The sequence below is a fragment of the Leguminivora glycinivorella genome, chromosome 14 (assembly GCF_023078275.1).
Source record: "Leguminivora glycinivorella isolate SPB_JAAS2020 chromosome 14, LegGlyc_1.1, whole genome shotgun sequence".
NCBI lineage: Eukaryota > Metazoa > Arthropoda > Insecta > Lepidoptera > Tortricidae > Leguminivora > Leguminivora glycinivorella.
Window position 1 is genome coordinate 2782111 of NC_062984.1, and position 27003 is coordinate 2809113.

The 27003-nt window shown below is 36.9% G+C and overlaps 1 protein-coding gene across 1 annotated transcript in view; it reads right to left on the minus strand.

Moving 5' to 3' along the window:
- Nucleotides 1-27003, minus strand: part of LOC125233069 — an 81769-nt gene that overhangs the window by 52147 nt on the left and 2619 nt on the right. The window lies entirely within an intron of this gene.

A 27003-nucleotide genomic window follows, 5' to 3' on the forward strand; every position in this document is an offset into this window, starting at 1 on the left:
CCACTAAACCCCACTCCGGCGTTTCGCCCTCTGTGCCGTGAGCGAGGGCGTCATGGGATCATCGGGACTATAGTTCTACAGTGGCCTAGGGTTCCAATTGGTTGACTGTACAATAAAGAGTTTACTTACTTACTTATGTCGTCATTTGCCATAGGTACAGTCATCTGAAATATTATGTTACTCTTCAAAGACAGCAAAAATGTATGTCATGTCATGAATTTATTTGATGAGAAGTAAGAGTGACCCATATATCTATTTTGCGGCCTTCGAAAAGTAACATATTGTTTTTTTTTAACATATTGAAGGTACTCTAAGAACAAATTAAATTACTTTCATAGAAAATATTTTAACTTGTTATTTTAAGTAGTAACACTATTATTATGTTCTAAACATTAAATAAATGTCATATACAAAGAAAAAGTGACCAAAGCCTCCAGTGCTCCGAGCTGGAATCGAACCAGCGTACTCCGCTTACCGGGCGAATGCCAGAACCACTCGGCTATCGGTCCACGAAAGCAAGGGTCGAAATTTCTATATGACATTTCCGAAGTATATGATATTGGAGGTACATTAAAAATTTGAGTTGCCAGAAGTTTCTACTTGTAAGTACCTATGCCTAAGTATTTTCATAGTTTTGTAAAATTAAAAAACAAAATCCTCAATAGAAACTTAAATGACAAATAACTACTGCATTTACCTTTAACACTCATAACTCATAACTTTGGAATGATAATTAAATAATCACTAGGTAAATAATAAATAATAAATAAATAAATAATGTTATAGGACATTCTTACACAGATTGACTGAGGCCCACGGTAAGCTCAAGAAGGCTTGTGTTGTGGGTACTCAGACAACGATATATATATAATATATAACTACTTATATACATAGCAAATATCCATGACTCAGGAACAAATATCTGTGCTCGTCACACAAATAAATGCCCTTACCGGGATTCGAACCCGGGACCGCGGCGCAGCAGGCAGGGTCACTACCGACTGCGCCAGACCGGTCGTCGGTCGGTATTTAGTACTTAAGTATATATTTCTTTAAGTAAACCTAAACAGGAAAATACGAATATGTGCAGTTAATTTAATAACTCCTGTTGTAAATAAGACTGTAAAATATTACTAAATCACTTCTTATATATAAATCACACTTGAACGGAAAATATAAAATTTTATTACCCAACTGACCTAGTCTGGTATAGAAAAATTAATAGTTTCTTCAGGGTGATTCCGCTCGGTAAACTTCCTAGCCGCTTATCTAATTACTGCCTACTAGTAATTTAATTATCAATAAACCGCTTCTCCTACTTATTATTTCCTATACGTTGCAAATCTTAACTTACAAAACAACACACTAAGAAGGCCTAATGACAGTCAATGGGTACCTACAGTAAACCAATTTTCCCCTCACTAGCTCGGAAACACGTGTTTTGTCCTTTAATACCAGCGGGTAAAAACGCATTTTATCCACTAGTGGGTAAAGTAATTTGACCTTGAATAAAGTCAAATTAACTGCTTTAAAATTGATAAAAGTAGGTGAATCTAGTAATTAAGATGATTTACCACCTGTGGAACTACTGGAAGCAGTGATAAACGCATTTTTTTGCGTTGTAGTTTCCTCGCTATAGTGAGGGGAAAAGTTTTGTGTTACACTCGGGTGCAAATGTATTTTACTTCTCGTGTGTTAAAAAACTCGCAAGTTCAGGATTCTATTCTCGAACCACTCGCTTCGCTCGTGGTTCAACTATAGAATCCTTTCTCTTGCTCGTTATTCAATTCCACACTCGGCGTTAAAATACAACTTTGCCCCCTTGTATAACAAATAACTATATCAATAAACCGCTTCTCCTACTTATTATTTCCTATACGTTGCAAATCTTAACTTACAAAACAACACACTAAGAAGGCCTAATGACAGTCAATGGGTACCTACAGTAAACCAATTTTCCCCTCACTAGCTCGGAAACACGTGTTTTGTCCTTTAATACCAGCGGGTAAAAACGCATTTTATCCACTAGTGGGTAAAGTAATTTGACCTTGAATAAAATAAAATTAACTTCTTTAAAATTGATAAAAGTAGGTGATTCTAGTAATAAAGATGATTTACCACCTGTGGAACTACTGGAAGCAGTGATAAACGCATTTTTTGCGTTGTAGTTTCCTCGCTATAGTGAGGGGAAAAGTTTTGTGTTACACTCGGGTGCAAATGTATTTTACTTCTCGTGTGTTAAAAAGCTCGCAAGTTCAGGATTCTATTCTCGAACAACTCGCTTCGCTCGTGGTTCAACTACAGAATCCTTTCACTTGCTCGTTTTTCAATTCCACACTCGGCGTTAAAATACAACTTTGCCTCCTTGTATAACAAATAACTATTGTATGCGAGGCCACTGCAAAATTTTACAGTAAAATAAATAAATATTGGGGGACAGCTTACACAAATCAACCTAGCCCCAAACGAAGCAAAGCTTGTACTAATGGGTGCTAGACGACGATATTTGGTTATTTCATACATTTCGACTGTCATGATTCTATGAAACAGCCAATTTTTAGGGTTCCGTAGTCAACTAGGAACCCTTATAGTTTCGCCATGTCTGTCTGTCCGTCCGTCCGTCCGTCCGTCCGTCCGTCCGTCCGCGGATAATCTCAGTAACCGTTAGCACTAGAAAGCTGAAATTTGGTACCAATATGTATATTAATCACGCCAACAAAGTGCAAAAATAAAAAATGGAAAAAAATGTTTTATTAGGGTACCCCCCCTACATGTAAAGTGGGGGCTGATATATTTTTTCATTCCAACCCCAACGTGTGATATATTGTTGGACAGGTATTTCAAAATGAATAAGGGTTTACTAAGATCGTTTTTTGATAATATTAATATTTTTGGAAATAATCGCTCCTAAAGGAAAAAAAAGTGCGCCCCCCCCTCTAACTTTTGAACCATATGCTTAAAAAATATGAAAAAAATCACAAAAGTAGAACTTTATAAGGAATTTCTAGGAAAATTGTTTTGAACTTGATAGGTTCAGTAGTTTTTGAGAAAAATACGGAAAACTACGGAACCCTACACTGAGCGTGGCCCGACACGCTCTTGGCCGGTTTTTTTTCTCGTTTTCAGCATTGGTCCCATAATAAAAGTTGTTCATTATGACTCCAAAAGTCATTATGCAAAGTTTGAACGGACCTTTTATTATTTCACCCTGTAGATAATACCTACAAGAAAACATCCATGACTCAGGAACAAATATCTGTGTTCATCGCACAAATAAATGCCCTTACCGGGATTGGAACCCCGAACTATTTAGCAGGCAGGGTCACTACCGACTGCGCCAGACCGGTCGTCAAAATATGACGTAAGATGGCAACCGTAAGATCCAGATCGCGAGGTTTATCAGCGAATCGTGTTTACGATTGAACCGACTGATTTGTTATGACAACTCGTCTGGCAGAACAAAAGAGTTTTCTAAATATACGGCCCCGTTCGTACTGAGTGCGTTTTCGCTGCGTTTGTTATATTTCTTCCGTGATGTATACAATGTCGAGTATGAGCGGTTTCGAAAAAAAAAGTAGTAGGGACGAGTAAAAGTTAAAACTTACTCTCGTGTGCATTAAGCGTTCTCGTTACAAAATGTAATATTTGGACTATCTATTGAACAAATTGGGTTAAACACGAACTTCAAAAGCTTAAACTAGGACTCTTGAGCTTCAATAATAATTATTTATCGGCATTGACAAAAACCTTTCAGCTTCTAAGCAGAGCGACCCCCCCATTATTCCAAAATACTGTATACCAGTACAATACAGTCAGTACAGTGAGTACCACGGAGGTTTGAACTCACGACCTTAATCAAAGACATCGAAAATCAAGGTTTCATCACGTTCATTTTCACTTTGAATTATGTAAGTATATCGCCTAAAAATTATCATTGTACATTTTATGAAACGGCTTTATTTTAACTTCATGACCACAGAAAACCCTTCACGTGAGATGTGCGTAATCTTGAAATACATAATTATAGGGGCATTTTCAGAATTTGGGACACCCCCCCCCCCCCCCATTACCGTAAGTTGTTAACAAAAATTAACTTACTGTCAGTTTTGGGACGATAATTAAGCATGATAATATATATTTCTATAAAATATTGTTTTTGTGGTAATTACAGAAACTTTAAGAGATATCCACAGAATGTGAAAAAAGTAAATTTTTAGACAGATTTTATGTTTAGTTGTCGTCACAAAACTGACAACGAGTTAATTTTTGTTAACAGCTTACGCTAATTGGAGGGACCCAAATTCTGAAAATGCCCATAGATATCATATTTCAAGAATTTGTCCAGCCCGCCTCCAGACTTGGCTATTTACGTCTCTTATTGAATTATTGCCACACGAGACACCATGGCCAAAGACGACGTGTGTTAATGGCTGTCAATTATAATTATAATATACGACTCAAAATGCATCAGGAAAATTAAGTGCAATGACGGAAATCTGCTAAATATACATGTTCCACCAAAAACTGGGCGCCAAAACCACATCGGATACCTCCCATTTGTACTTAAATACTGTATACTATACGAGTACATTGTATAGTTTGAAATTATACTTCATATGTCACATTGGTTGCGTGTTGCGTATCTCCTGTTAATTTTAGAAAAGTGCTGTGTGTTTGATCGTCTTCAAAGTTAACGCCTGCGATAACGCCTGATTTAGAAAATAATGCGTGTCCTATGGCTATAAAATCGTTTTATGAGTTCATTTTAGCAAATATGGTAAAATCTTTAGCACGTTTTTAGTAAGGTAGCAATATCATGGTAGTTTCAGCTAGTTTTATTTAACATAGATTTATACATTATTTGCCCGATTCAACTACCAGTCGCCATCAGATGCTTTGGAGTGACACACGAAAAAATACTTAAAGGAGAATTCCCCAGAATTCTTGTTCAGTCATTTTCAAGCAGCTTGGCAACTCCGATATTTCTGATGGCGACCGTAATAATACATTACGATACAAGAGTAACGATAAATTAAAACACGACCGTGGGAGTTTTAAATCCTCAGGAGTTCCTCTTTTCCGCCCTTGTATTGTAGGCAATGTCATTATTGGCAATTTAGTTACTAATCATTCAAACAAGCTACCTATAGCACTATATTTTACCTATATCAAAAAAGTCGATCAACAGTTATCACATTTCTCCACCAGGAAACCTTTCCACTTATAAAACGATCAATATGGCGCCCAGCTATTTCCATGCGGCTATATCCATTAGTTTATTCTCGTACAATTGCTTGTAATTGGCACAATATATTTGTGCGGTGCGAGTCAATTGGTCCGATGGTTCGAGACGGGTCGGTCAGCTGTTCCGAACTACAATTAAAACCACTTGAGGTTACATATTAACCACTCACATGCTCCCAGTAGCTCGGGCTACGAGCTTCCACACCTCTGAATAGGCTACTTGCCTCCTAGTCAAATCAGCTTCTTTTTAAGAACTATCAAAACGAATTTCAAGTCTTATTTTCAACGTCTTGCTAATATGGAATTAATATGAAATCGAATTGAATGACGTCACGGTCAACTCAGTTACTTTATATATTTCTACATGACTTATTAAAATGATGAATTTTATATCGAAGCAATTTAGAGCACCTTTCACGAAAATACAAATCACGTGAGTAGGCATTCAAGAGTAACTATGTAGATATTGGTACTTGCACATGAAAGGACCTTTCCGTAAAGGAAAGCCAGCATCAATAGTAGCGATAGTTAGCAATAGTTCAGTGTTATGTTATGTAACAAAGTACATATATAGACTCTTAAGAAAAACAGTTGTTTAAACAAATCGCTCACCTTTGTTTTCAAGGTGTCGCTTAAGATTGTAAATTATATAATGAAACGAAATGTAAATGAACTTGTAGGAGGTAGGGCATAGCGAATGATATTCCGTCTTGTGTGGTAGGGCACAGCACAGCGGATATCATCTCGCTCGAATCTAGAGCAGAGCCCAACTGGGGAAGTACCTCCGCCTTACAGAAGACCGCAGCCAAATAGCACTAGACTCTACTCATAGTGTTGTGTTCCTACCGGTAAGTAAGGCTGCCAGAATTCAACGAGGGTGTGGTGTGCTGGTGAAGGAAGGACCTACGGAACTAAATTTGTTCCGTCTATTGTCCTTTGAGTCGTCGGCAACCCGAACCCTCCTTGGAACTTGTGTAGATCTAGATACACTTCCTTTTGCTGTGTTACACAGTTAAGTTTCTAATGGGTTGGCAACGCGCATGTGACACTTCTTGAGCTGCAGGCGTCCATAGGATACAGTGACCGCTTTCCATCAGGCAGACCGTATGCTTGTTTGCCACCGACGTAGTATAAAAAAGTGAAAATATGTTATGTTAACATATATTTATTATATCAAAATTAGATATCTTGGACTCAATCCGGGATCTCTATTAAGCAGCAGCGGCTGGTCCATACAAGCCGATTCCCTAGTACTAATGTTAAGGTAGGTTTCGTTTTGCTCAGTGTTGCCTAGCAGAAATTTTCACCAGCCGCCACTGCTATTAAGTACAATATTTATACAGTACAATTTTGGTTGAAAATGTCGCATATTTTGAATAAATCACAGTATGCGTGATAAATTTAAAACACCCACGCGTGTCTGGCACATGTAACGACCAGCCTCGACCAAACGCCATTTAGAGGCGAGGAGGCGAGGAGTGCCGACCCAACCCTTCACTCGTTATCTTTAGAGTAACTCGACAATGGCTCACGAACTGGGTAGTTAATGTAAAAGCCTCTCTACTACATGACACCTCGGACACTTGCGATCAAATATATGAAAGAGGCGCGTTTCTAGCACACAGTCTAAGCGCGTGTAGGTGAACGCGTACTATGCTTGTATGGGTGAAATATGACAGGGTCGGCTGTTCGCGTGTTTGACAGGCGGTAACTGTGAGGTAACCGAGAGGGGGTGGGCGGCACTTTCAGCGGGGAGCGGGAGTGGCCATACTGTACGATAGTAGGTACTCTTCATTATACTGTGACTAAATGTAGGTACAATCGCAATAAGAGCGTCCATCTACAAATGTGTGGGTTCAAGAACTTGCAACAATCGTATTCAATACAGATCGCTCGACATGTCCTTCCTATATCTATAGTTATTTGTTATACAAGGGGGCAAAGTTGTATTTTAACGCCGAGTGCGGAAATGAAAAACGAGCAAGTGAAAGGATTATATAGTTGAACCACGAGCGAAGCGAGTGGTTCGAGAATAGAATCCTGAACTTGCGAGTTTTTTAACACACGAGAAGTAAAATACATTTGCACCCGAGTGTAACACAAAATTTTTCCCCTCACTATAGCGAGGAAACTACAACGCAAAAAATGCGTTTATCACTGCTTCCAGTAGTTCCACAGGTGGTAAATCATCTTTATTACTAGATTCACCTAGTTTTATCAATTTTAAAGCAGTTAATTTGACTTTATTCAAGGTCAAATTACTTTACCCACTAGTGGATAAAATGCGTTTTTACTCGCTGGTATTAAAGGACAAAACACGTGTTTCCGAGGTAGTGAGGGGAAAAAACTTTTATTTGTTTTACATACAAGAGGGCAAAGTTGTTGTTTAACCGCACGTGCCAAATTTGATACCCATGCAAGCGAAAGATTCCAATATTTAACCGCGAGCGTAGCGAGTGGTTCAGAAAGTGGAATCTTGAGCGTTGCGAGGATTTCAAGCCACGTAGGTTAAACAAAATTTGCCATCGAGTGGAATACAAAATTTTTCACCACACCAACACTATGAAAATATTAACTGTAAAAAAATCAAATCTATCAATATATTTAACATTTATGATTCAAAATCATCATTTATACGTTAATTCCTACCAGCAGGCCTAGCACATGATGGCCGCGGGAGTATGTCGCCGCGAGATAGACTACCTGTCCTTATGTCATTAATACAATTAGACAAGGACGTGTCATCTATCTCGCGGCGACATACTCCCGCGGCCATCATGTGCTAGGCCTACTGGTTTGGACATCAAGTTAAAATTCGTATGTTTCAAATTACTTTGCACTCTTGTGGATAAAATGCAATTTTGCTACCCGTTTTCGAATAGCAAAGTGCCTTTACCAGTTGGTGTGGTGAAAATGCTATTTTCCTTGCCCCGATTTTCGAGCTTTTCTTCAACTCTGTTATCAAGACAAAATGTCTGCTGTGCGTCTAGAAACCCATTCTGTGCGTTCTTGACACTCAGCTGTCGTTCAACGTCCCACTTACCTTCAACGTTTGCTTAGACAAAAGAACCATAAGCAGTTGAGCTGATAAAGGGTTCAAATTAGTAACATCATGACTACTTTCTTCCCGTGGGTGTCGTAGAAGGCGACTGTGGGATATGGGGTAAACTGTGGCGTAGGCGAGAGGCTGGCAACCTGTCACTGCAATGATGTCACAGGTTCGTTTTCTTTCAACCCCTTATTTGCCAAGAGTGGCACTGTAACTTTAGCAGTTTCATGTGCTCTGCCTACTCCTTTATGGGATACAGACGTGATTGTATGTAGTATGTATGGCTACAAATATGCATAGTAAATGCAACTTTTTGTTGCCCCAATTTTCATTTCCCTGTAATTCCATTATCAATTTATCAAAGACAAGATGTCTGCTGTGCGTCTAGCGACTAGCGACCCACCTGTGCGTTCTTGACACTGAGCTATCGTTCGACAGCCCACTTACCTTCAAGGTTTGCTTAGACAAAAGACGCAGCCTGAGCAAATAACGGTTTGTATTTACTAACACACCGCGATATTATTGAGATACATGATTTTACAACGTTTTTATTTTGAACCAGAAAACGAGAATAAATAGGAGTCTAAAATCGAAAGCCGCTGAAAGGAATCCGTTAGAGCTTTGGGTCAGCGTCTGAAAGACAAGAATGCAACACTCAGTTCGTGTCGTCCCAAGTTCAACAAACCTCATTCAGCAAGGTAAAAGAAAAATAAGTGAAGTCGTGGTAAGTTTGTAGCAATATTCTCGACACAGTTTTCTCTATTATTATTATTACTTATAGAGCTTACGGAAAAGAACTGCATTTTATGCAGAAAGCAAGCCGCTTTGCACAGTGATAGAGTCTGTTCGGAAAGTCAAGAGTCGTATGGCGTCCAATAATACATTCCACGACTCTTGACTTTCCGATTTCCGAACAGACTCTACTATAGGGATCCATAACAAATGATTTCATTTGACGAAACATAATTTTCATCCACTTGAATCCAAGATGGCGGACATTTTATATTAACCTTTCAAGACCCGCCGGCTCCCCAGGGAGCCAACTAAAAATATATGACACCTTAATTAATTTTGATATATAAATTTGATAATTCAAAATTGAGTGTTGTCATTTTTGACGTATGGGTATCGAAAGGATAATGTTGCCGAATATAAAAAGAAAATCTTAGGTGTTTTGTTTAAAATTAGTCAAGTGGTATACTGTCACAAATGTATGAAAAGGCGCCAGGGTGGCGCTACAGTCGCAGACAAGTAATACAAGTTCATTCACACGATGTCTAGGACCCGCATCCTCGCAGCTTACCTTTTGCTATTTTATTTTCTGAAATAAAACAGGATAGCTTGAATTCCTCGCATACCAGACAATGAACCTTATAAGATACAAGAGAATGAAACAGTTGTGCAGTAAAAGGTAAATATGGGTGCATTCAACCTCTTCGAAAACGAGAAGAGCTTAAAGCTCTTTTCTCCTTAAAGGAGAAACAAAACGAAATAATAAAATTTTGAAAAAATCCGCGACTGCGACATAGTAGACCGATTTTCATGTAACATGGCTAAGAACACTCCCGACTAACTCAGCTTTCAAAAAAAAACTAAATCTAAATCGGTTCATCCGTTCGGGAGCTACGCTGCCAAACTTGACATTGAACAAATGACAAACAGACAGACATTAACACCCCGTCGTTTTTGCGTAGGGTGTTAAAAACAGCGCGCCGATTTTTAAATTTCGACCATTCGATTTCGTAAATTTCGTTCAATAATATCTCCAATACTAGCGATTCTACTTACAGTATCAAAAACAAGTGGATCTTTTGTAAAAGTACGGCTAGTAATTTTAACTCTAGTGGTGATGACGACCATGCACCCATTTACGATTCTCCCAGTGGAATTTGAATCGCTAATATTGAAGATAGTCATCCTCTTTGCGTTATCCCGGCATTAGAGCCTGGGAGCATGGGAGCCTGGGGTCCGCTTTGACAACTAATCCCAAGATTTGACGTAGGCACTAGTTTTACGAAAGCGACTGCCATCTGACCTTCCAACCCAAAGGGTAACTAGGCCTTATTTGAATTAATCCGGTTTCCTTACGATGTTTTCCTTCACCGAAAAGCGACTGGTAAATATCAAATGACCTTTCGCACATAAGTTTTGAAAAACTCATTGGTACGAGCCGGGGTTCGAACCCGCGACCTCCGGATCGTAATTATAGCACGCTCTTTCCGCTAGGAGATGTATACAACGAAATTCCCTAAATCGAATGGTCATTCAAAACCGGCCAAGAGCGTGTCAGGCCACGCTCAGTGTAGGGTTCCGTAGTTTTTCGTGTTTTTCTCAAAAACTACTGAACCTATCAAGTTCAAAACAATTTTCCTAGAAAGTCTTTATAAAGTTCTACTTTTGTGATTTTTTTCATATTTTTTAAACATATGGTTCAAAAGTTAGAGGGGGGACGCACTTTTTTTCCTTTAGGAGCGATTATTTCCGAAAATATTAATATTATCAAAAAACGATCTTAGTAAACCCGTATTCATTTTTAAATACCTATCCAACAATATATCACACGTTGGGGTTGGAATGAAAAAAAATATCAGCTCCCACTTTACATGTAGGGGGGGTACCCTAATAAAACATTTTTTTCCATTTTTTATTTTTGCACTTTGTTGGCGTGATTGATATACATATTGGTACCAAATTTCAGCTTTCTAGTGCTTACGGTTACTGAGATTATCCGCGGACGGACGGACGGACGGACGGACGGACGGACGGACGGACGGACGGACGGACGGACGGACGGACGGACGGACGGACGGACAGACAGACATGGCGAAACTATAAGGGTTCCTAGTTGACTACGGAACCCTAAAAATCGGTCTTCTGACCCTGAAGAAAAACATTTCTCTCGATATTTCGCTTGGCGGAAATCATATGATTATTAGTAGGTATGTACTTATATCGAGGGTTGTATTAATTAGTGAAAACAATCCAACACTGTTGCAACAAAACATTACAACGACTCGCTTTTAGACATTGCACATACAAATTCTGGCCGTGCACGATGTTTACTAACTCGCCCTCAAAACATCACGGTGGAAACCAAACATGCATACTGAACATGACACCTGTGTCGCCAGTGTTCGGAGAATGCTTATAAGATGTAACAACGATACCAATAGGGGAGACGATAAAAAAAAACTAATATTGTCTTCGGTTACCGCGATAGTTACTCATGAAATAAAACTATGGAAACGGATTAAATCGCGTATAATGAATTTAAAATACATCCCGACGTTTCGAACTCTTTACAGCGTTCGTGGTCAACGGGTTTTTTGAATATTGTATAACTAGCTTTATTAATAGTGTGTGAACCTGCCTTAGAAATCTATATTATTTGTGGTCATGGTTCGTTAATATTTCTTGTAAGTGGGTAGCTTTTGCACATTTTAATTTTTCCTCAGTCACCCGTTGACCACGAACGCTGTAAAGAGTTCGAAACGTCGGGATGTATTTTAAATTCATTATACGCGATTTAATCCGTTTCCATAGTTTTTATTTCAAAAAAAAACTAATTAGTTCGCCAGTTAGATAATCAAAGTTAGAATTTTAGACACGTATTTTTTCTTTTTTCTCGTAAACGAAAAATGACGCCGGTACAGTGCGTTGAAGTTTCGCGTGATGTCACGCCTAGATACAATTTTTACTTAGAAGTGACGTCACAAGCCCCCACTCCGGAAATTTGATGCTCTATATCTTTGCATTTTTTTATTAATTAGAAAAAACGAAAAATACGTGTTCAGTATTTTTGGACTGACTAAACAGAATGCCATTTTTTTATGTAGTCGTCATCCCTATTGTCAGTGTCAAAGAATGTTACATTCCACACATACATACCAAAGAAGATCGAGTATATAGAGAATTCATACTGTCAAAGTAAATAAATGAAAAATAAAACAAATAAAAACACCTACAACCTAAATATTAAGTCTATACTAACAATTTCTATGGATTTTAAATGGTCCGAAATAAACAATTTTTATTTTATTTATATCCAGATGGTAACATGAGGACTGTGATGTATCGCTGTGCTTTCTTATAAGTGTTTTTCGAATTGAGTTCGGTATATTGTGTTGTGTGCTAGTGCTAGTATTCGTGTGAATCATAGTCAGAGAGCCGACTATTGTGATTTGGGCAGATAAGACGACTTTTTCACTCCATACCTTCTGATTGAAACCATACGTTTCGAAAAACCCCTTACGCGATGGGGATACGTACGACGTTTCATAACAGAGTCCTATGACCAGCTTTCTGCTCCATCATTAGATCAGCTCCATGATACCATAATATTGCATTGTCACATGATTTACATATGTGTGCAAAATTTCAACTCAATCGGAAACCGGAAAGTGGGTCAAATTTATCATCTACGTTTTGACCCAAACTAACATACTAACAAGGCAAGTTGAATAAAAGCTTGTAAAAAAACATCCATGACTCAGGATATCTGTGCTTTTCACACAAAAGTAATGTATGCCCTTACCGGGATTCGAACCCGGGACCGTTAACAGGCAGGGTCACTATCACTATCCTCCGGGCCAGACCGGTCGTGAAAACAATTTCATCGTGGGATCTCTGACTATGAAACACTGATTTAAACACTGATGATGGAAACACTGGGTTTTCTGACTATGAGTATACAAACGTCACAATTCACCGTGGGATCTCCGACTATGTGTAGACGAACGACTTTGAACGTTCGACGACCTAAGGCGAGGAACCCGCTTGACAAGCTTCGCGAGAAACGCCGGGTAAGGCTCGCTACACACTGGCCCACTGTTTACAGAGCCCTTTTCCATACATAGCCTTTTGAAGTGAAACTTCTAATGCGACTTCTAACTAACAGCGATAAACATGAATTAAAAAAAAATACTAGACTGATGCCAGGGTTCAAAAATATGCTAATTTCTGAAGTGAAACTTGAACTTGTCCGTATTTCATGAGTTTATGTATATTTTTCAATAATTTAAGCAATTAATTGGCAATGCAAAATATGGAAGTAACTAAACGCAAAAACGTGACAGTCTCTTGACAGAAAGTTTTTACGGTTATGCTACGAAGTTTAACTTCTTCCGCGCGGAGGGACTCCACGCATTATTTTTTTTATACATACAATCACGCCCGCATCCCTCAAAGGGGTAGACAGAGCACATGAAACTACTAAAGCTTCAGTGCCACTCTTGGCAAATAAGGGGTTGAAAGAAAACGAAACTGTGACATTGCAGTGACAGGTTGCCAGCCTCTCGCCTACGCCACAATTTAACCCATATCCCATAGTCGCCTTCTACGACACCCACGGGAAGAAAGGGGGTGGTGAAATTCTTAACCCGTCACCACACAGTATATAAAGTATTTTTTTAAGTATTTTTTTTATAAAGACTAGAAAGCTTCATACATAAAATTGAAAATAGTAAAAATTGGAATAGTGAGTGAAATGAAAGTTCATCCGATTTGAAGTGCTTTTTGCCAATCCACTAGAGATAAAGTGATCCCTATTGCCTAATTCTTCAATACCTATTGAAATCCGAAGTCCGTTCATGTAAACACACCTTTACGAACTTTATATAATTTTATTTGCAAAACACTGGTTTGGGCTCGCCCATAAATAAGTAGGTATATTTAAATTAGACATTATAACCAGAATCACTTTTATCTGGTCGTTTTTGGGACATTTTAACATACAATGGACAATATTAATCATCATCGGCTGAAAAAAAAGCTTACAATACGTCAAAACGACCAGCAATATACCTAGTACGGCAGTGCAGCAGCATTTCGTGGCAGTTTTCGTTACTCTGCTACGAAATGCTGGAACAACATACCTCCTCCTATTCGTAATGCCACGTCTATATTCACTTTTAAATTAAAATTTAAAAAATATCTTTTTAGTCTGCAGATGCCGTGCTCGCTGCGTTCCGTGGATTCTTATTAATATAATATTATACGTATTTTCTATTGCCTCATTAAACCAAAATATACAGTTTCAATTATAATTAAATATTATTTTAATATGTCTTTTATACATAATAATAATGGTACATAAAAGTTAAACCCTAACCGTCACGTCAGTATCTCAAAATTTATATAAACCTGCCCTTAACTGTTTCGATAACTAGTATCTTTGTGTATGCATATTTCCAACTACAACTGTTCCCCTCAATATCTGTGTTCTTGTGCTCTGCAATATTATAGATTTGCCATTACCTAGGTAATAGTTCTAAAGCTACCCCTCAACCCGGGGCGCTACGGAAGACCAGCGCTGTGGTACTCATATCATAGCATATGCTGAGTGGCGTCCTTTTGTTGCCACTACACAGGCGCCAATGTTTCTTCCACAATCCCTGTTTATTTATTTTTTTGTTCTACTGATGCACCATCTATTTTTGCGTTTATCTTTGTGTAACTGGTTTTAGGTGTAATCAGTATCTAGTACCTTAAATGTTTAGAGAAGTTGTTCTTGTAACGTAGGTTAAGGCGCCATATGTAGAATGGTTTATACAATAAATGATTTTTATCTTTATCTTTATCTTATCTAGTAAATCCACACTAATACTTAATATTATAAATGGGAAAGTTTGTGTGGTCTGTTTCTTTCTCCATCTTTCACGGCAAAACGGAGCGACGAATTGACGTCACTTTTTTAATGGAAATAGTTGAAGGGATAGGATGGAGAGTGATATAGGTTACTTTTTGTCTCTTTCTCCCCCCCCTCCCGACTTCCCTAAAATGGGAGGAGAAGTTTATATGGAGCATTCCGCAATTTTCGAATTTAACTTAAAATGTCTTTGTTCAAAATGTAACTCATGTAGATAGAGAAGTTCATCATAATATTTTTAAACAGACATGAACACAAAACTAAAAAATATATAACAACTAAAAATACATCTCTAATTAACTGTAGTAGAGTAATACTTAAGTTAGAACTTAGAATTGGTATTATCAATTGTAATTTCAACTCAATTTTAAATCTTTTCTAAATATGTACATATACAGGGTGGCCCATTCAAATCGGTCAGTATGGGAAAGTCTGAAACTGTAAGACATACGAAGATTTGTTCTTAGGAACCATGTCACCGATTTTGATAAAAATAAAAACTGCATTCATACAATTAAAAAAAAAAGTGTACCCAGCTGGGGAATCGAACCCGGTTGTTTTGAAAAAATAAACTTACACTATTTCTATTCAGATATCGTTTGTGTAGGTCTTAAGCAGTAAATATCTCTAAGAAACATAATGTCTAAAATGAATAAAATGCATTCTAAGAACAAGTCTTCGTATGTCTTACAGTTTCAGACTTTCCCATACTGACCGATTTGAATGGGGAGATCCGAGAGCGTAGGTCATTGAGATTGTTAACTTCCCTTTACTCTGTCCTTTTTGAACCGAATACACCGGAATATCTCAAGTCCAAGTTCAAGTTTGTTTCTGCTCGCCCCGGGTGTGTTCTCCGTACCTCCCGCAGCCTCAAGCTTTCCATTCCGCCTCATCGCACCGGTTTCATGACCAACTCTTTTACAGTCCAGGCAATACGCCTGTGGAACGGCCTTCCACTAAATATTAGAAAAGCTCCAAGTAAATTTATTTTCAAACGCATGGTTCGTAAGCACTTCACTGGCTCGTGATTAACGTTTCGTTGTAGGTACATGTAGGTATTATGTATATAAGTAGCTGTTTATGTAAGTATATCTTATAGAGTATATGTGTAAGTTCATCCCCTCATTATAGTATTTAATGATAATAGTTTTAATTTGTAAATAGTAGAATAGAAAGTGATATCTGATTATTGTTTTCTGTCACGATGCCTGCACGTACCAAATGTTTCTTTTTAACCCAGTGGTTGACTGGTAGAGAATGCCTTAAGGCATTATGTCCACCATTTGTACTTATTTTTTTATCTGCAATAAAGAATAAATAAATAAATAAATGGGCCACCCTGTATATGACGTGTAAAAGTGCCCCTGTGCCTGTGGCCTATTTGCTGATTTTTTTTTAATTTTTTTTATATAGCTACATATTTCAGTATTCAGTTACTATAGATACACACACATACTTTTTTAATATCCTAGGTGGAAATATTGACAAGGAAAACGCTACAACTGCTACAAGTTCCTTAAGTAAGCATACTTTATTAAAGAATCACAGTTTTAATTAGCATAAAAAGTGTTACGGGAATCCCCTACTTAGGAATAACAGGTCAAAATCAATTTATAAATTATTGCCATATATTTACCTCCTTAGGTCATAACTTACTAATACATCCTTTTATTAATATAGACTTATTATTCATTTATACCTGAGAATTTTTTGTGAAACAATTTATTGTTGTTATGTCTGAAAACATATTTTTCAGTACAGATGGTGTTTTTTTTACGCACTAGTGCGAGAAGTGGTTCATTATATGCCAGGTCGAAACTTCGGAGGCTCATCTGTACTGAAAAACGTCGTACGATACACGTGCGAAAAGGAAATTCGTAACTCGTGTCGATTTAAAACACTCCCTTCGGTCGTGTTTTAATTTATCGCCACTCGTTTCGAACTTCCTTTTTTACGCACTTGTATCGTAATGTACTATTATAGAAACAAATTCCCTACATCACATGGATTTGTGTTAAATAATATATAGTACATAACATATCACTCAATTGCTCCAAAATTTTTAATTGACTATTATCAAGTAAAATAAAGGTGACAGCTGATAAGTAGAGCTACCAAAAGCAGCAGTTTTATAAAAGACACGAGAAGCATATCTGCCCATTCCGATTGTAACTATAATGAGGTTAGGTTGTTTTATGTGTTTATATGTTTTTTTGTTGTTTTGTACATAAGTGTTGTAAACTGGAGATTGAAAATAAGTAAAGTGTAAACAAATAATGAGTCATAAAAGCTAGATTCTAGATATCATCTACCAATTACACTCATCCAACTAAATAGCCATATTTTTCTGGTAGCACTGGTTAACGTACGTAATGTTAACAATAGTAAAATATACAATAAATATTGTAAACATACAATGGCATTCCCAGAAAAACCCTTTACACCAAACAGCTGTCCTAAAAGTAAAAACCGCAACCTTCCACGTTTTTATCTAAATAACCAGACCTGTTAAACTCCCGTTTAAAAATAAACCGGTAGTTTAATCACTTTCGCCTCTCCACTCAATGGAAAAGTACCGAGCCATGCCCGGCCACATAAAACTAAAAGATACTAAATGCACTTAGTACAGTCAAGTATTAAAATAAACACATTTTCAGCTGTATGTCTGTAAAGTAAAGTTTTAAATTGCACGTTTAGTTTTTAGTCCATCGTATCTTTTTTCCTCATGGCGCTACCCAACCGTTTTTTACACCACGAGTAGTATTTAAAGCTTCGTAATAAAGTATAATTTTGTTAGATTGACCAGCATTTGAAAGGGTTAAGTTTTTATGACTTGAATGTCATTCATAAATGCCATTGTTATGTGACACAGGTACACGAGTTAAAAGAATCGTGGCAGGTAATTTATAACAGCTGCTGTTTGAATACTTGACAGCTGATCGCTTCAGCCATATTGTATTTTACTTGGCAACAGGCGTCTACTTCGATCATGTTTCCGCAAGATCATGGTATGGAACACTAATTTAGGGTAATTGGAGGAACTGTATTTTTATTTTTAACCCCTGACGCAAAAACGACGGAGTGTTATAAGTTTGACGTGTCTGTCAGTCTGTCTGTTTGTCTGTCTGTGGCATCGTAGCTCCCAAACGGATGAACCAATTTCGATTTAGTTTTTTTTTGTTTGAAAGCTGAGTTAGTCGGGAGTGTTCTTAGCCATGTTTCATGAAAATGGGTGCACTATGTCGGGGCTTTTTTTTTTTAATTTTAATGTGTGGTCAGGTTATGATTTGATAAATATACATGCAAACTGTAGGTATAATTTGGCACTATTATATATACAGGTACGTGTAAAACTCGTATTTATCTAGTAGATAATTTAAGTAGCTATAAAGAAATAATAATAAAATAATATTACAGTATTTACCAATTCAGACAACTAATTGAGACTATAAAGGAGCAAAACATGTAATATATTATGACTTTTAAAACAGAAATTGCCCCTATTAAAACGAGTTAGCAACGCGACATAATAATAATATTTGTAATACTTATATCCTCACATACATATAATATTCGTTATCAGCAGTAAAGAGTGATCTCCGCGTCTCTGTTGTCTATTTCTCAAATCCAAAAGGTATTAAAACGCTAATTCTATGTGTACTTGTTGTCTTTTGGCTTTAGATATAATAAGTGCATGTACGAGTAATCAGTAAACTGTTTTACGACATAATACTGTTTTACTTGTGTTTGTCATCAGGAGAGAAAATTAAAGCATCAGCATTACTTTGAACAATTAGCACACATTCTTTCAAGTTATGAGATAACAAAAATACCTAATTTATTTTATAATTCAAATAAAATCTGGGATTACAATGACAGACATGCCTAAGTCGTCATATCTGCCATTGAAATCCCAGAATTTATTTAAATTATAAAATAAACTAGCTTTTACCCGCGGCTTCGCCCGCGTGATAAAAGTATTCATTAAGATTTTCATTTGGATCCGTAGGGACCGTAGGTTTCTCTGTAGGTATCTGCGATTATTTCGATTGCACATAATACTTTTGCTTGCAATGATTGTAGAAATATTACACATCGACCACAGCGTAGGTAATTCTATATACGCTGGGGAAACCTTTATAAACATCCCACATAGCCCGTATTTCGACACTATGATCGGTGGGTAAAAAGTACTTTTTTCTATTATCCCTTACAATTTTTTACATTTTGCTTATACTTATCGCAAACGTAATCTTCAAGCAAGCAAACAACGATCGTCTTAGAGCACATTGATTGTAAGAGACCGCCGACCGATTATCCGTATCCCGCTAACGATACCCATATTATCCGTATCCGTATCCGTATCCGTATCCGTATCCGTATCCGTATCGCTATCGCTATCGCTATCGCTATCGCTATCGCTATCGCTATCGCTATCGCTATCGCTATTGCTATCGCTATCCCTATCGCTATCCCTATCGCTATCCCTATCGCTATTCCTATCGCTTTCCCTATCGCTATCCCTATCGCTATCCCTATCCCTATCCCTATCCCCTATCAAGATGTTTAATGATATAACACTTTAAGTTCTCGCGCTTTGTACACATATTTAAAGTCACATACAGGTCGAACGCGATTAATTAACATTATTTTTACCTTTTTCCCAACGTTTCGGCCAGGTTGCACTGGCCGTGGTCGCGGAAGACTGACGTCCCAGCAAAATGTCACCGGAGATGTAAACAACACAAAACTACCCGATATTAATTTATATAAATGTTCGGGGTAGACAAATAAATATAATCTACCCGCTTTTAATTAATGTTTATTTCCCACCATGTTTATTTTAAAGGTAAAAATAATGTTAATTAATCGCGTTCGACCTGTATGTGACTTTAAATATATGTTTAATTATTTCTTATCAAGTGCTAAAATATAAAGTTTCATGGTTTTATCATTTAAAATTAAGAAATCCCATACAAACTTTCAACCTCTTTTTCAACCCCTTCATCCCTTTTTTTCGAAATAAAAAGTAGCCTATGTTCTGTCTCAGGGTCTAAAGATTGTCTGTTCCAAATTTCATCAAAATCGGTTGCGTGGTTTAAGCGGGAAAGCGTAACAGACAGACAGACAGACAGACAGACAGACAGAGTTACTTTCGCATTTATAATATTAGTATGGATGGATAGTATGGATAGTATGGATTAGGCACGCCACAGATAGTCTTTTAAAATTCATAATCTTAAAAAAAGGCTTGTATGCAATCTGTCAGTTCAATCTGAAAATTCTGTCGTTTGAACTGACAGATTGCACAAAGTCTTTTATAAGATTATGAATTTTTAAGACTGTCTGTGGCGTGCCTTAGAGTAACATAATATTTACAGTGTTCACTATTCCTCTTATAATTTAATAATAACTGTAATACCTAAGTGATTAACTGATTATTAAACACTTTTAACACAGATGTCATATATACCATAGATCAAGCAAACGTATCTACTCAGCGTGTCAAATGAACTCAGTGAAATCTACTGAGTTGTCCGTCTTTACTCGCAGCTTGCAGCTTTCGGGCGTAAATTTTTGTAAGTTGAAGTCAACCAAAACATAAAAAATGCCTCGTTACATGATATTCAATTGCAACAACACAAAAATTATGAACAATCAAGAGCCTGAGACATATTTAAAATTACAGGCAAGAATCAACTTCAGTACAAAATTTGACACGCTCGGCCCCTATACAAATATATGAATTTGTTTCTTCTATCTAAATTAAGTTCTGTGACTTTTAAGTTATCGCGTTTTGTACACATATTTAATTAAAGTCACTTTTTTCCAATGTTTCGGCCAGGCACGTGGTCTCGGAAAAAAGGTAAAATAATGATATTTAATCGTGTTTTACCTGTAAGTGATTTTTGATTATTCCATTACTTCTATCGTTTTAGATATGAAGTCTTACGGAATTGTTTAAGAAGAAATCTAAGTATATGATAATATATTCCACGCATTCATTTCAAGGATAAAAGAAACCTTTTTTTATAAGTCTTACTTTTTTTTGTATCTTGTCTGTTTTCAATGTCTCGCTAACCGTTTTAATAAAAAATAAAACATCTTATGAATAAAATATTGCCTACTACAGTGCCGGTAAAAATATACTTGTAGGTAACTATAACTAAGTCGTCGTCACGACTAGTCGCTGGCTCTGTTTTGTACAATTTATGTAGGTTTTGCCTGCAGCTCAAGTTAGATTCGAAAATGGCGAAATGCGTCATACAGGTATATTTATTGTTTTTCCTACTCAGAATCAGGGCTCGCCTTTCGATCCTACTAGGCGGAAAAAAGCATCCCAAATTCAATGTTTCCACTATTTTCCAAACACTGTACAGCGGTTACAAAGCGGTTGGAAAGTATTCAAAATAATAGAAAATTTTGGAACCATTTTGTCTCTTGTTTTTAGGGTTCCGTACTAAAAAGGTACAACAGGAACCCTTATGGTGCGACTCTGTCCGTCTGTCTGTCCGTCTGTCACATTCCTAAATATCTCGAGAACTACTAATGCTATCAACTTGAAATTTGGAATAGTTGTGAACATTGTAAACCTCTACAAATAGAAAATATATTTTTTTTAAATATATTAATTTTAATTGTAGAAAATGGCCAAAATGAAAGGGGGGCAAACTGTAAATTTCAAGTTACTAGGTCAAGTGGGGTATCGTTGGAAAGAGCTCAAATTGAACGTAAATAAGCTATTTTTTATATTTTTTTTGTTGTGGAAAAAAAAAGAATTTTGAAGGAAAATGTAAAAAAAAATACCGTTCCCCCCCCCTTATCTCTGAAGTTTACCAACGAAAAATTATGAAAATTTTAGTAAACATTGGTTTTATGCTATATATTACAGGAAAAATATAATCGTGTTTGTATTTTGAATACTTTTTTTTAATTCACAAAAAACTTTTCAGATCTTTACTTCCAATTTACCCACCCTTGCGGATGTATATCGTACTTCAAATTAATACGAGATGTTACGTAAACCATCTTCTGTCCAATAAAGTAAAAACTGTTTAAATCGGTTAATATTATAAAGAATTATCCCTGAAAAACCAGGTCGCGCAAATTAGTTATCAAATTGACCGGAAGATGGCGCTATACACTATAATACTCATTAGTGCCTATACTTTTGTCTTCTAGTCAAATCATTAGAGTTATATGAAAATATGAGAATATTTTTACTAGGTAGTTTGAAAGAAAGTTTGTACGGAACCCTCGGTGGGCGAGTCTGACTCGCACTTGGCCGGTTTTTTTTTTATCCTAGATCGAAAGGGCTCGTGATACTGAGTAGGAAAAACATAAAATTTACAAACTTAAAAAACATTTTTGGTGATTCTTCTCGCAAAAATGCCCACCTGTAGCTTTGAGAAATGGGCCACTAATGTAGTCCATCCATATTGCTTCTGTATATTATACACCCTGTTTTTATTGGATTCCGTTAACTTTAAGGGAAGGTTCTTTAGATCAAATCAAATAGAATTAATTTCTCTAAGAAACTAGCATCTTAACTCTTACGGTTATCGAGTTATTAAAAAAATAAAGATAATTACTTAACACGTGTGTGACAGTCTTTACCAATTCCTAATGTTATGTGTTTTTACATGTGCCGTCAATCACTTGACACTAACTTGAATGTTACTCTTAAGGGTCTCTCACACTAATAAATTCATTTATTATGTAGGAAAATGTTTTTTTTTTTGCGAATTTAACTAAAAGTGATATACAGTGTGGTTCCTGATAATGAACCTAACTACGTGTCGAATCTAACGGAAAATAATAAAAACACGGTGTATACAGTATACAGATAAAAATAACGTATGTTAGTGACCCTGGCACGTGCTTATATTTGTTCACATTTTAGTGTATTGTTGACTTTATTATCAATCGTTTGACACATTTTATGTACACTACAACGTACTACATACAACGTGACATAATGTTTACTCTTCGTACAACATTCTATTAATATTATCCTAGCTAAAGGGATTCAATTAAAAATACTAGGCATTTACTTTTAATCATTTCTGTAATAGACTTAAAAAAAACTAATTAGTCCGTCAGTTAGATTAGGTATCAAAGAATTTTAGACACGTATTTTTTCTTTTTTCTCGTAAACGAAAAATGACGACGGTACGGTACGTTGAAGTTTTGCGTGACGTTACGCCTAGGTACAATTTTTACTTAGAAGTGACGTCACAAGCCCCCACTCCGGAACTTTGATGCTCTATCTTTGTATTTTTTCATTAATTAGAAAAGCGAAAAATATGTGTTCGGTATTTTTGGACGATCTAACTGACGGACTAAACAGAATGCCATTTCTTTATGTAGTCGTCATCCCTATTCCTGGGTGCTTAAGCCAAGAATCCAAGATACGTATCGTTTACATCGACTTGCAATCATTCTTCCATATTACTGCAACTAACGTCCCTGTGGGCTATTTGACAACAGTGACAATTGTCGCCCGACAGTGACACTTAACCATTCATTGCTTGTTCAAAATAGTACATTACGATACAAGTGCGTAAAAAAGGAAGTTCGAAACGAGTGGCGATAAATTAAAACACGACCGAAGGGAGTGTTTTAAATCGACACGAGTTACGAATTTCCTTTTCGCACGTGTATCGTACGACGTTTTTCAGTACAGATGATTCAGTGCATATAATGAACCACTTCTCGCACTAGTGCGTAAAAAAACACCACCAAAGTTGTATTTTAACGCCGAGTGTGGAATTAAAAAACGAGCAAGTGAAAGGATTCTATAGTTGAACCACGAGCGAAGCGAGTGGTTCGAGAATAGAATCCTGAATTTGCGAGTTTTTTAACACACGAGAAGTAAAATACATTTGCACCCGAGTGTAACACAAAACTTTTCCCCTGACTATAGCGAGGAAAGTAAAACGCAAAAAAACGCGTTTATCACTGCTTTCAGTAGTTCCACAGGTAGTAAAACATCGTCATCACTAGATTCACTCATTTTTATCAATTTTAAAGCAGTCAAAACGACTATATTCAAGGTAAAGTTACTTTATCCACTAGTGGATAAAATGCGTTTTTACCCACTGGTATTAAAGGACAAAACACGTGTTTCCGAGCTAGTGAGGGGAAAAGGATATTAACGCTGAGTAACAATATTACTTATTGTCAACCCAGAAATAGGCACAGAATTGTCAGTGTCAAGAGTCAATGTCACTGTGGTGAAGTAGCCCATTGGTTAAAGTGCTCTTATGTAAAAACAGGTTTTATTTTTTCACAGATGTCGCTGCGACAGACAGTCATCCATCCAGATCGAATAATTCAAATACAAATCCGAATACAGGTTAATCGCAAAATACGTACTAAATACTTTCTCATGAAAAACGATGACTTATTAAAAAGGTTTAGTAACCTTCCATAGGTAAGTTCTTTTTTTTTTACCCTTTTAAGTGTTCCACTACTGGCAAAGGCCTCCCCTCGTTTTTTCCACTCGACCCTGTCAGCGTTTTCCCACCAATTTGGGTAAAATGCGTCCAGGGGCCCGTTTCTCGAAAGGTACAAGCCTTGTATTACAAGTGTGTTTCCATGACAACCCATAGGATTTGGGTCTCCTTTTTGGTCTGCCCGAGCCCCGGCCTGCCCCGTCTATGGTGTTCATACTTGGCCACTATTTCTTTGTTGGTAGGTAAATAATGTAAGCAGTTACATTAAGAGTACTTAGTATTTCGTAGAGTGACGGTGCTTTCGATTTATAATATATGCTTTACTATCAAATAGGTTCTCTATATTGTAAGCAAATTATATACTGTATTTTGCCGATCTTGTGACTATTAATGAATGAATACTACGAGCCAAGATGATTAAAGACCCTTATTTTCAAATAGTTATTTTAGAACTGGTGTAGAGCAATATTGTATTAAATTCATAGATAATATATATTCAATATTGTATTAAGAGCGTACACCCATCTTAAAGGCCGGCAACGCACCTCCAACACCTCTGGTGTTTCGGGTGTCCATGGGCGGCGGTGATCGCTTACCATCAGGCGACCTGTCTGATCGTTTGCCTCCTATCCCATAAAAAAAAAAATAGAAATATAATTTATAGCGTTTGAAGATACCGCGGTCTACAACTATTAGGTGAGCATTTCTTTGTTTTTTTGCCACTTTTAGAAAGTGTGATATTTTTGAAAAAAAAATATGCTATTTCTACTCAGAATTACTAGCTTTTTCAAAAAAATTCTCCCATACGATTTTTTCTTATTTTATTACCATTTTCCCTACATGTTGTATGGGGTAACAAAAGAGGAAAGTAACAAAAATGTATGGAAATTCTGGGACACTTTTTGTTTCCCAGTGAGATTGAAAGTACTCGTGATTCTGAGTAGGTAAAATTGACCTAAATTCCCTAAAACAATAAAAAAAAAATATTGGTAAAAAAAAAGAAATGCTCAGGTATGACCTAAAGTCCTATACTATCAATCTAAACTTCCCGGCTCCGCACGGGTATTATTATTATACATACAAATCTTCCTCTTGAATACTTGAATTGAATAACTATCTAATAAAAAAACCGCATTAAAATCCGTTGCGTAGCTTTAAAGATACATACATACGGACTTTTGTCGAACAGACAGATAAACATCGAGAGATTTGTTTTTTTTTTTAAACTATTATTTCTACTACCTATAATATCTGATACACGAAAAGCCGCGATGGTAACATGTACCTATTAACCAAATTAATATAATCCATACTAACATTATAAATGGAAAAGTATGTGTGTCTGTTTGTTTGTCCATCTTTCACGGCAAAATGGAGCAACGAATTGACGTGATTTTTCAAATGGAGTGGAGATAGTTGAAGGGATGGAGAGCGACATTATAGGCTACTTTTTGTCTTTTTTTTAATACCACGTCGGTGGCAAACAGTTATACGGCCCGCCTAATGGAAAGCAGTCACCTATGGACGCTTTGTCTCTTTCTAACCCACCAATTCCTAAAAGTGGGGGTGAACGTTTGTATTAGGGTATGCTCCCGGGAATTCCCGGTACCAAAAGTACCGGAAAATCCCGGGATTTTTGAACTGTTTGGGTACCGGTACTGATGTTATAAAATCCCGGTTCTTCGGTACTTTTCGGTACTGAAAAATGGACAAAGATTACAAACTAAAACGCATTTAATCACTTCAAAAATTTGAACGTAAACGACGCAATATCCATTGAATGAAAATGAAATATTTATTTTTCAAGTAGGCATATTACAATGCGCATATGAACGTCAAATAAAGCTACACCGGCTCTAACCCTACGCCTCAGCCTCGAGAATATTTCAGTCCCCCCTCAGTTGAATGGATGGCTGGTTGGATGGTTGGATGGTTGGATGCTGTACAAATTTAATGAAAATAGTTTCAAACGCGTTAGACTCGTCCCGCTCGGTATTCATCGGCTATGATCGGGACCTCGGCGTCGGTTATACTTAGAGGGTAAACCAAACCAACTTTGCTAATGTTAGAATTAGTTGAGGTCTGTAATGATTTCTTGCACATGTCGTCCAGGTTTCGAAAGTATGCTTAGAACGCAGTCTGGTATACTATAATTTTGGTCCTAATAGGCGACCGGAATAAAATTCTAACAATAGACAAAAAAATTCTACAAAACCCTTTACTCCGAATCTCCCACATACCCACAGCCTGTGCCTGATTTAGAAGAAAGCTTCCAACATTAACATCGCATTTGTCGATTACTCTAAAGCTTTCGACAGTCTTCATCACAATTCCATTTTCACAGCTTTACGCAATCAAGATATAGATCCCAGTTACATTCAGCTCATAACCACCATTTATCAAAATAGTACAGCCGCCATAAAACTACAGTCCTCAGGTTCCTCATTTTCAATTCAAAAAGGAGTCAAGCAAGGAGATCCGTTATCGCCAAAACTGTTTACCAGCACACTTGAACAAGTCTTCCAGAAGCTTATGCCAAGTTGGTAAGATCGGGGCCTTATCGTCGGGAATAGACGGCTAATCTTCGATTTGCCGACGACATTGTT